The sequence below is a fragment of the Theropithecus gelada genome, chromosome 1 (genome assembly GCF_003255815.1).
Source record: "Theropithecus gelada isolate Dixy chromosome 1, Tgel_1.0, whole genome shotgun sequence".
NCBI classification, from domain to species: Eukaryota; Metazoa; Chordata; class Mammalia; order Primates; family Cercopithecidae; genus Theropithecus; species Theropithecus gelada.
This window is the reverse complement of record NC_037668.1, coordinates 195759784-195770994: the sequence shown is the minus strand read 5'-3', so window position 1 is coordinate 195770994 and position 11211 is coordinate 195759784.

The window sequence follows — 11211 nt, the reverse complement described above, 5'->3', positions numbered from 1 at the left end:
TTTCCCTGGGTGGAATTGTAATCAGGGAACACCTAACCTGTTCACCCAGAGCAGTCCAGTTTTCACCTGTTTTCCAGGCAAAATTATTAAAACTGCTTCATTTTACTCTCAGAAATTTCCCAGTTTGGATGATAAATTGTAGTCATACTGACTGTAAAACTTTTTATTAGCTAATAAAATACAGATACATTCTAGAAACATTCAAAGGAAAGGGCATCCGGAATAGATGAAAAGGTGAATAGACTTCACAGACGTAGAGTTTAAGGTAGGCCTAAAATAAAGAGTAGAAATGGTAAAAACCAAGAGGAAATGGAAGGAAGCCCAGGGAGGCAAAATGGGGTTCCTTCAGGGGGACCTTTGATGATGAAGACAGAGATTGTTTTAGGAGGAATAGTTGTTGCAGTGTTCTGGAAATGGGATGTGAATGGTAATTTTGGCTAGTTTAAGGGACGTCTTGAATGCTAAGTGATTTGAATTTTATCCTTGAGATAATGGAGAGCCAGTGAAAATTTTGTGGGTAAAGCAGAAATGTTTTAAAATATTGACCTTTTTCTCAGGTACTTCGGCCTTTTTCCAGAAGTTGGGGGCAGGCTGCCCTTGGAGTAATCAGTGTTATTGCAAGCCTGTCTCAATATTTCTCTTGCAAAGTCTTCCATGATGACCCTACTTTTCCCACTTTTAAATAAAGTCATCAAGAGCCCTCTTCCCTATGGACATGATCCTTATGGTCCTGAGGCAATGTAAATCAAGAGAGAGGCAGTTATGTTGGCAGAGTATTAGGAGATTGTACAGCTCCATGGTGTCTTATATCATGGAAAATAAATCAATATTTTCTTATTTTTTAATTTAAAAGTGAATACAAATATATGATCTAGTATTTTCTTTCTGCCTTATGATGAGATGTCTTGTATGCCTACTTTGAGGGCCACCGCCTTTGAAACTGGGAAACTGTTAGAGATTTTAATCAGGAAGACATGGGCAGAAATTGATGTGCTGTGAGTAACGTTATCTGGTGGTAGAAGTTGAATGGATTAGCATTAGGCAGGATGAATTGGGGCAATCCTCGATTAGACAGAGATAAAAAAAGGAAGCCGTTAACTAAATATTAGCAGTGTTAGCATTAGAATAGTTCGTTTTAGTCAAACATGGAAACTAAAAGGAAATAGGAATCAAGAATGGTGGTTTGCGGTGAACCGAGATAGTGCCATTGCACTCCAGCCTGGGCAACAAGAGTGAAACTCTGTCTCAAAAAAAAAAAAAAAAAGAAGGTGGTTTTGCCCTGTAATCCCAGCACTTTGGGAGGCCGAGGCAGGTGGATCACCTGAGGTCAGGTGTTTGAGACCAGCCTGGTCAACATGGCAAAACCCTATCTCCACTAAAAATACAAAAATTAGCCAGGCATCTTGGCACGTGCCTGTAGTCCTAGCTACTCGTGAGGCTGAGGCAGGAGAATCACTTGAACTTGGGAGGTGGAGGTTGCATTGAGCCGAGATTGCACCACTGCACTCCAGCCTGGGTGACAGAGCGAGACTCTGTCTCAAAAACAAAAAAAATGGTGGTTTTAAATAAGACTAATGTCCTAGATTTATATGAAACTTTAATGTACAATATTACATTTGAAACTCATAACTGAATGCTGTAAACAGAATAAATATTATCCACCATTTTATTGAAGAGATCTTTGTCACTTTGTTACAGGACAGAGAAATATGTTACAGGAAAGGGGTTTCAATCCAGACCCCAAGAGAGGGTTCTTGGATCTCGCGCAAGAAAGAATTCAGGGTGAATCCCAGTGCAAAGTGAAAGCAAGTTTATTAAGAAAGTAAAGGAATAAAAGAATGGCTACTGCATAGACAGAGCAGCCTGAGGGCTGCTGGTTGCCCATTTTTATGATTATTTCTTGATGATATGCTAAACAAGGGGTGGATTATTCATGCCTCCTCTTTTTAGACCACATAGGGTAACCTCCTGACGTTGCCATGGCATTTGTAAAACCACATGGCGCTGATGGGAGTGTAGTAATGAGGAAGATCAGAGGTCACTCTTGTGGCCATCTTGGTTTTGGTAGGATTTAGCCGGCTTCTTTACTATAAACTGTTTTATCAGCAATGTCTTTATGACCTGTATCTTGTGCCAGCCTCCTATCTCATCCTGTGACTTAGAATGCCTTAACTGTCCGGAAATGCAGCCCAGTAGGTTTCAGCCTCATTTTGCCCAGCTCCTATTCAAGATGGAGCTGTTCTGGTTCACATGCCTCTGACAACTTGATGAAGGCATGTGCACAGTTATGAAGGGCAAGAGTCAGGTGTAGGACTTGGGTCCGTTTGACTTCTTTTTTATTAGTATTATACTTTAAGTTCTAAGGTACATGTGCACAATGTGCAGGTTTGTTATATAGGTATAAATGTGCCATGTTGGTTTGCTGCACCCATCAACTCATGATTTACATTAGGTATTTCTCCTAATGCTATCCCTCCCCCAGTCCCCACCCCCCAACAGGCCCTGATGTGTGATATTCCCTGCCCTGTGTCCCTGTGTTCTCGTTGTTCAATTCCCCCTAGAAGTGAGAACATGCAGTGTTTGGTTTTCTGTCCTTGTGATATTTTGCTGAGAATGATGGTTTCCAGCTTCATCCATGTCCCTGCTAAGGACATTAACTCATCCTTTTTATGGCTGCATAGTATTCCATGGTGTATATGTGCCACACTTTTTTAATCCAGTCTATTATTGATGGACATTTGGGTTGGTTCCAAGTCTTCGCTATTGTGAATAGTGCCACAGTAAACATATGTGTGCATGTGTCTTTATACTAGCATGATTTAAAATCCTTTTGGTATCTACTGAGTAACGGGATTGCTGGGTCAAATGGCTTTTCTAGTTCTAGATCCTTGAGGAATTGCCACACTGTCTTCCACAATGGTTGAACTAATTTACATTCCCACCAATAGTGTAAAAGTGTTCCTATTTCTCCACATCCTCTCCAGCATCTGTTGTTTCTTGACATTTTAATGATCGCCAATCTAACTGGCGTGAGATCGGATCTCATTGTGGTTTTGATTTGCATTTCTCTAATGACCAGTGATGATGAGCATTTTTTCATATGTCCATTGTCTGCATAAATGTCTTCTTTTGAGAAGTGTCTGTTCATATCCTTTGCCCACTTTCTGATGGGGTTGTTTTTTTCTTGTAAATTTGTTTAAGTTCTTTGTAGATTCTAGATATTAGCCCTTTCTCAGATAGATAGATTGCAAAAGTTTCTTCCCATCTTGTAGGTTTCCTGTTCACTCTGATGATAGTTTCTTTTGCTGTGCGGAAGCTCCTTAGTTTAATTAGATCCCATTTGTCAATTTTGGCTTTTGTTGCCATTGCTTTTGGTGTTTTAGTCATGAAGTCTTTGCCCTGCCTATGCCCATGCCTATGCCTAGGTTTTATTCTAGGGTTTTTATGGCTTTAGGTCTTGCATTTAAGTCTTTAACCCATCTTGAGTTAATTTTTGTATAAGGTGTAAGGAAGGGATCCAGTTTCAGCTTTCTACATATGGCTAGTCAGTTTTCCCAACACCATTTATTAAATAGGGAATCCTTTCCCCATTGCTTGTTTTTGTCAGGTTTGTCAAAGATCACATGGTTGTAGATGTGTGGTGTTATTCTGAAGCCTCTGGTACCATCTGTTTTGGTACCAGTACCACGCTGTTTTGTAGCCTTGTTGTACAGTTTGAAGTCAGGTAGCATCATGCCTCCAGCTTTGTTCTTTTTGCTTAGGATTGTCTTCAATATGCAAGCTCTTTTCTGGTTCCATATGAAATTTAAAGTAGTTTTTTCTAATTCTGTGAAGAAAGTCAATGGTAGCTTGATGGGGATAGCATTGAATCTATAAGTTACCTTGGGCAGTATGGCCATTTTCACAATATTGATTCTTCCTATCAATGAGCATGGAATATTCTTCCATTTGTTTTTGTCCTCTTCTGTTTCATTGAGCAGTGGTTTGTAGTTCTACTTGAAGAATTCCTTCTCATATCTTGTAAGTTGGATTCCTAGATATTTTATTCTCTTTGTAGCAATTGTGAATGGGAGTTCACTCATGATTTGGCTTTCTGTCTGTTATTGGTGTATAGGAATGCTTGTGATTTTTGCACATTGATTTTGTATCCTGAGATTTTGCTCAAGTTGCTTATCAGTTTAAGGAGATTTTGGGCTGAGACGATGGGATTTTCTAAATAGACAATCATGTCATCTGCAAACAGAGACAATTTGACTTCCTCTTTTCCTAATTGAATACCCTTTATTTCTTTCTCTTGCCTGATTGCCCTGGCCAGACCTTCCAACACTATGTTGGATAGGAGTGGTGAGAGAGGGCATCCCTGTCTTGTGCCAATTTTCAGAGGGAATGCTTCCAGTTTTTGCCCATTCAGTATGCCATTGGCTGTGGATTTGTCATAAATAGCTCTTATTATTTTGAGATATATTCCATCAATACCTAGTTAATTGAGAGTTTTTTTAGCATGAAAGGCTGTTGAATTTTGTCAAAGGACTTTTCTGCCTCTATTGAGAAAGTCGTGTGGTTTTTGTCATTGGTTCTGTTTATGTGATAGATTACGTTTATTGATTTGTGTGTGTTAAACCAGCCTTGCATCACAGTCACATGCTTACAAGAAACAAACACTTCACAGATTGATCATTATGTGTGATAAGTGAAATCCAAGGTGGGCTTAACAGGTAGGAAAAGCAGTATTTTCCTTCAACCATGAGTGTATGCAGGTTTTTCTTTTCTTTTCTGAGACGGAGTCTTACTCTATCACCCAGGCTCGCGTGCAGTGGTGCGATCTTGGCTCACTGTAACCTCTGCCACCTGGGTTCAAGCAATTCTCCTGCCTCAGCCTCCCAAGTAGCTGGGATTACAGGTGCCTACCACTGCCTACAGCTCATTTTTGTATTTTTAGTAGAGATGGGGTTTCACCATCTTGACCAGCCTTGTCTTGAACTCCTGACCTCATGAATCATCCCCCTCAGCCTCCCAAAGTGCTGGGATTACAGGCGTGAGCCACTGCACCCAGCCCGCAGGTTTTTCAAAGACTAAACTTTTTTTAAAAAATTATTTCTCAATGAAATGTAAAACTAAAGTGCTAAACTGTGATAGACTGTTTTAAAAAAAATGCCAATTTTTACAAGTGTCTATAGAACATGTAATTTAGATTGGTAAGATGAAATTTTGATAATATTTGATGGCAAATTTCAACAGGTATAAAACAAAAATAAAATTCTAAGTCCCCCAACCAACTGAATGGACTCCTTCTCTCAGCCAAAGGAATACAAAAGTAAAGCTGAAAAACTAGTTTTGGCCAGGATTGGGGGTGGGTGGGGGAAGCCCAACATAACTCCTTCTTCTCTCCTCCCTTTGGAATTCAGGCACAACTGAATGTCAGTATTGACATTAAAACACAGATCTTAAGACTGAAAAGCCAGACTCTTTGTAGCAGAGAGCCAGGCCCTGGAAGAAATCAAGGTATTTTATCCCAAAATATATTTCTTTGATATATTTTGAAATGGCCCTGCAAAGCTGTCTCTTGTGGGGAAAGCTGACATTCTGTACAGAATCTCCTTCCCTTTCCAAGTCTTTTACTGATCCAGGACAGATTTAACTAAGAGGCTAGCACCTTTTTTTTTTTTTTTTTTTTTTTGAGGTGGAGTCTTGCTGTGTTGCCCAGGCTGGAGTGCAGTGGCACGATCTCAGCTCACTGCAAACTTCGCCTCCCAGGTTCAAGCAACTCTCCTGCCTCAGCTTCCTGAGTAGCTGGGATTACAGATCCAGGCCACTATGCCCAGCTAATTTTTGTATTTTTAGTAGAGACAGGGTTTCACCATGTTGGCCAGGCTGGTATTGAACTCCTGACCTCCTGATCCACCCACCTCAGCCTTCCAAAGTGCTGGGGCATTACAGGTGTGAGCCACTGTGCCCAGCACGAGACATTTATCGTCTATTCTCTCTGAAGCTGCTACCTAGAGGCTTCATCAACATAATAAGACCTTTGGTCTCCACAACCCCTTATCTTAACCCAGACATTCGTTTCTACTGATTCCAGGTCTTTAGATAATAACTTAACTCTTTCAACCAATTGCCAATCAGAGAGTCTTTGAATCCACCTATGACTTAAAAACTCCACTCCTTCGAGTTATCCCACCTTTCTGGACTAAACCAATGTACACCTTATATGTGTTGACTGATATCTGCCCATAACTTCTGTTCTCCTAAAATGTATAGTATCAAGCTGTAACCCAACTGCCTTGGGCACGTGTTTTCAGGAACTGGTGAGACTGTGCCTCAGACCTTGGTCACTCATTTGGCTCATAGTAAACTTCTTTAAATATTTTAGAGAGTTTGGCTTTTTTCATTGACACAGGAAAAATAAAGAATTGGAAGGTCTTTCATCAGTCACTGAACCAGCTTCATCTCTGACTGAGGTCATACAGTTCAGTGATTTGTAGCTTTGCTACTTACATTGCTATTCATTATCTACAAGCATCAGGATCACATGGGACCTATTGGAAATGCAGACGCTCCTAGAACCCAGCACCTTGGAATTTTCTTGGCACATAGTAGGTGCTCAATACATATTGAACTCCTGGGTGCAATTCATTAATTCATGAATTAATAAATTAACATGCTCTCCAAGTTCAGTGCTTTTTCACAGACTAGTCTTTCTACCTGTTAAGCACTCAGCTCAACACCCTTCCAATCCCACTCCCCTATTAGTCTGATTAAAATCTGCTTACATGTAAGTGTGAGATCAAGTGTTATCTCTTCTGAGAAGTCTTCCCCCACTGACTCTTCTATCTTAGCACTGTCCCAGGTGACTTGTCATTATTCTAGTCTTCTTCATATTAGTTGTTTTTCATATATATGTTATTAAGGAAACTAGTCATTTCCCCTAACAAAACAAAATTGCTGGCCTTTGGGGTTGGCAATGCAGGGGAGGCTCTTCTTGAAAAGGGGAAGAGTGTTCTACTAATATTTTTCTTATGAGATTTATGTTGCTCATCTTTAGCTTTTGATCCCCCATTGCCTGCCTACAGTTAGCAGAGACCATCTGTTCTCTCACTGTCAGGAACTGTCTCAATTCTTGAAGTTCAGAGTCAAAAAACAAGCAAGATTTCCTAGCTCTTTGATCAACTTTCTAAGTTTTACTTCCATTTGAAAAGTCTACTAAGTCAGCAGGAGATGGTTTATACTGAGAAATATCCACTCATCCTCTTCCTCTTCAACTTTCTTCCATATACACCCTATTACAGGGATATAGTCTTACTCTACAGCTCAAAAGGATGACTCTATCAGAAACCTGCACAGTATGTAAAGCATTCTCACAAGAGGTTCACTTGTGTATTTCCACCCTAGATTGGAAGCTCCCCAAAAGCACAGAATGTATCATTTTAACTTTAGATTCTATTTGCAAACTCAGTGCTTGACACATGATTTGAAGTTAATATTTATTTATCGAGTGATTGTTTTAAAATCATGACTCACTCAACAAAGTTATAAGATTAAGAATGGTGTTACAGAATTGGTATACACATGCTGACCATAATCAACACACTTATTATTATTTTTTGAGACAGGGTCTCGCTCTGTCACCCTGGTTGGAATGGAGTGGCATGACCATGGTTCACTGTAGGTTTGAACTCCCAGGTTCAAGCTATCCTCCCACATCAGCTTCCCACATAGCTGAGACCACAGGTGTGTGTCACCATGCCCAGCTAACTTTTTAATTCTTTGTAGAGACAGGGCCACCCTATGTTGCCCAGGCTGGTCTTGAACTCCTGGGCTAGAGAGATCCTCCCACCAAGATCCCCCAAAATGCTGGGATCTCAGGCATGAGCCACCATGCCTGGTCATAATCAATACACTTTTAAGAATGCTAGAATGTTAAATCAGATGCATACTTCAGCACTGTCTCAAGCCAACTGGGGTGTGGATTATTCTACATATGAAGTTCAGCAGTGTTGTTCCACAATCCCAAACTCCAACTGAGGTCAAATGGAGGGTGCAGCAAGGTCACTTGGGCTGTCATCAAGGGCCTCTCCTTGCACTCTTGCCAACCCTGTTTCTTGATTGGCTCCACCACCATGAGTCACCAGCAATCTCCCACAGTCACTTGTTTAAAAGTTCACAAAATATTGTGTGAATTGCGGGCAACGCCTTGACTCCCTGATTGCCTGGTCTTCTTCCTTGGGCTCTACCATTTTTTTTTCCCCAGCACTTTTTCTGCTGCTCTAAATTTTAATTCATGCAATTCCATATGTGTTTCTCTATCATTCTTTATCTCTTTCCTCTTCCTTCCATCCAGTTTTGTTTGTCTGTTTGCTTGCTTGCTTTAATACATTTCTCTTTTTCTGAGAAGGCTTGAGTCCAAAGCTGTCAGTTACTTATTGTTCTGTTTCCCGTTAGTTAATCTCCGAACCTTCATAAATTAAATTTGACAAAGTCCCTTGACTAACAAAGGAAATGTACAAGTCACAGTAAAAGAGGCACACACAGAACACAAATAGACCCAGGGTCTTTTCTGTTGATCACACAGCTTTTTATAGGAGATCCAGGAGAAATGAAGTGGAAAGGGAAGTGCGTTGAGTTACTATACAACACAAGAGTAAACTTTCTTATAAGTGGTAATTTTTTTTTACAGGAATAATTGAAAATGGAAATTATCCTCTACTCATGGTAAGTACTCAGTGCATTCTTGATGGGATGAGAATGTGTTTGAGCTTTAGTGTAAGGCAGAATTCTGTTTACTCTGCCAGTATTGGAGAAAAATAAACACAAAGGGACTGACATGCAGGAAGTGGCACCTGGGAGGGGCTCAATTCTTCCTACTACAAAAATGCCCCAGAGAAATAAAAACTTTGTGTACATGTTGAGATGGCAGAGTTACCTGGGCCCCCTCGCAGGATGTGTGACAGGGGTGTGGCTCTCTGCTGGGCCACCATGAGCTCAAACCCCTTATAGGAGGGGGAGCACACAGGCGGGAAGGTATAGGAGCTGGGAGAGCTCTTTGGGTTCTGGCCCCATGGTACTGTCTAGGGGTGGGTGTCTGCAACTCCTGAAGCCCAAGTAGGCATGTGTTACAGTGTGTTCTTTCAGCTTTGCTGTCTGCAGCTTAAGCATTAACCAGCTCAGTTTCTTCTTGGTACCCAGGTCCTTGTCTGGCATCCACGAAGAATCAGGTCACACATGGCCTTGAAGGATGAATGTGGGAGTTTTATGGAGTGGTGGAGGTGGCTCTCAGTGGCATGGATGGGGAGCTGGAAGGGGGATGGAGTGAGAAGATGATATTCTCCTGGAGTTTGGCTGTCCAGCAGTCGATCTCCTCACCAATCGTCCCCAGCCTCTCGACGTTCAGATGTTCCTCTTCTCTCCTTCTCTGCCATGCTGTTCTGCCATTCATCTGCCTGTCTCCCTCTGGAGCCTGGGGTTTGGGGTTTATATGGTACACAATAAGGGGCATGGCAGGTCAAAAGGGAATTTTTTAGGTGCAAAAAACAGGAACGCCTCTTCTCACTTAGTGCTATGGATTTTCAGGCTTGAAGGTGGGGCCTTTACCAGGGAACCTGTATTTCCCTGTCTTCTGTGCATATCAATGTAATCAAATACTGGGCTGATCCAGGATTTTTTTTAGACCAATTATGGGTAAAATAATTTACATTCAGGTTTTTATATTTGGTTTTGTCATTTCTTTTTAAGCAATCACGTAAAATATCTATCTGACAGTAATAGATGATAGCAAACGTAATTATAATTACCAGAAACTTAAGAATCTCTAATGATTTCAACTGTAACTAAAGTTATTTCTCTTTATGTTGAACTATGTAAGGAGATAAGACACAAGAGTTTCTGAAGTATTTTGAGGGAGGGTATATAAATAATATTTTTTTCCTACTTTGGGAAAATGAAAGCTAGTCACAAAGTTAAATGAGTGGTTATTTTAATATTTAAAATACAGGCTTGAATGTGTTTTGTGTTAAAGGAAATAAAATGCAGAATATTCAAAACATCTGACCACCTTTCCAAGAAAATGCATCTCTGAGGTATTTTCCATAGAAGTAAGAATCTTTTTGGTTCTTATTGTAAAAATCCTGGAGAAGCTTGAACACAGCAAAGCAAACAGGATGCAGAGTTTAATCTGTGGAAAGCTTAGGGAAGAAAAGCAAATCATTAAAAATGTGCTTTCCTCTGAAGATCTTTAAAACACAAAGGTAGAATAGCAATGATAATAAAAAAGCTGGCATAGAGATTGGTTAATGACAATTTGCTGTGCCACTGAGCTGACTGGCTGTGTTCTGAATTTCTAGGCATTAGTCTACCTTTCCACACACATTCTCCCTTTAAAAAAATGCCCACACACTGAATACGTTTTTCATGCAATTTAAAATAAGTACAGCATCTAATTTACAGAAATTCACAAGAAGTTATTTATCCTAAAATAGCAGAGATCTAGAAGAATTTTGAGCTCTAGGACATTTTAGACACACAGAAAGAAGAATCTGGACAAGTCTTGACCAGACATGATAGAATAGAAATATTTTTTTTTCCTATTTATCTCTTTGAATAAAATTTTGAGGATCTTGCAGTGGACAAGTTTGTTGTCTACACATTGTGAAGCATATTGATTTCTCCTCTGTAGCCTTAGGAGGATCTGAGAGGTGACTGAGCTGACTGAATGATCCGTGACCGCTCTACTGAGACCAGTAGTAGAACTTTACTGGTGGAGACCTGCTGGAGGTTTGAGAGTAGACTTTGAAAATTACTAGAGCTACACAGATACTGTGTGGCTAACTGGATTATGTTTGGAGGCTTTCAGAACTATGCTGCTACTTCTGCAGTGTAGCCAGGACAGGCAAAGAACATCTAAGACTCTTAAATGGGGCGATAGGGACGGATTTCAGCAGCCATCTGACTTCACGCTCATTTTGATGCTTTCACTGCAGGGTGCAGTGTGCAATGTGCAGTGGTGGGAAGCTCACACAGGAGTACTTTCTTTTATAGCCCTAATTTCCAGTTCAAACTCTGCATTCACCTTGACAGATTCTTTTCTTGGCCAAAATTTAGTTAGGCTTCTGGGTTTTCTCTTATGCCTATCTGTGGACTTTTTTGTAAAATCCAGTTTTAGTAAAGAACTCTGCTAAGTCAGTTTAGCAAGAATCGCCACCTCAAAAGTCACTATCT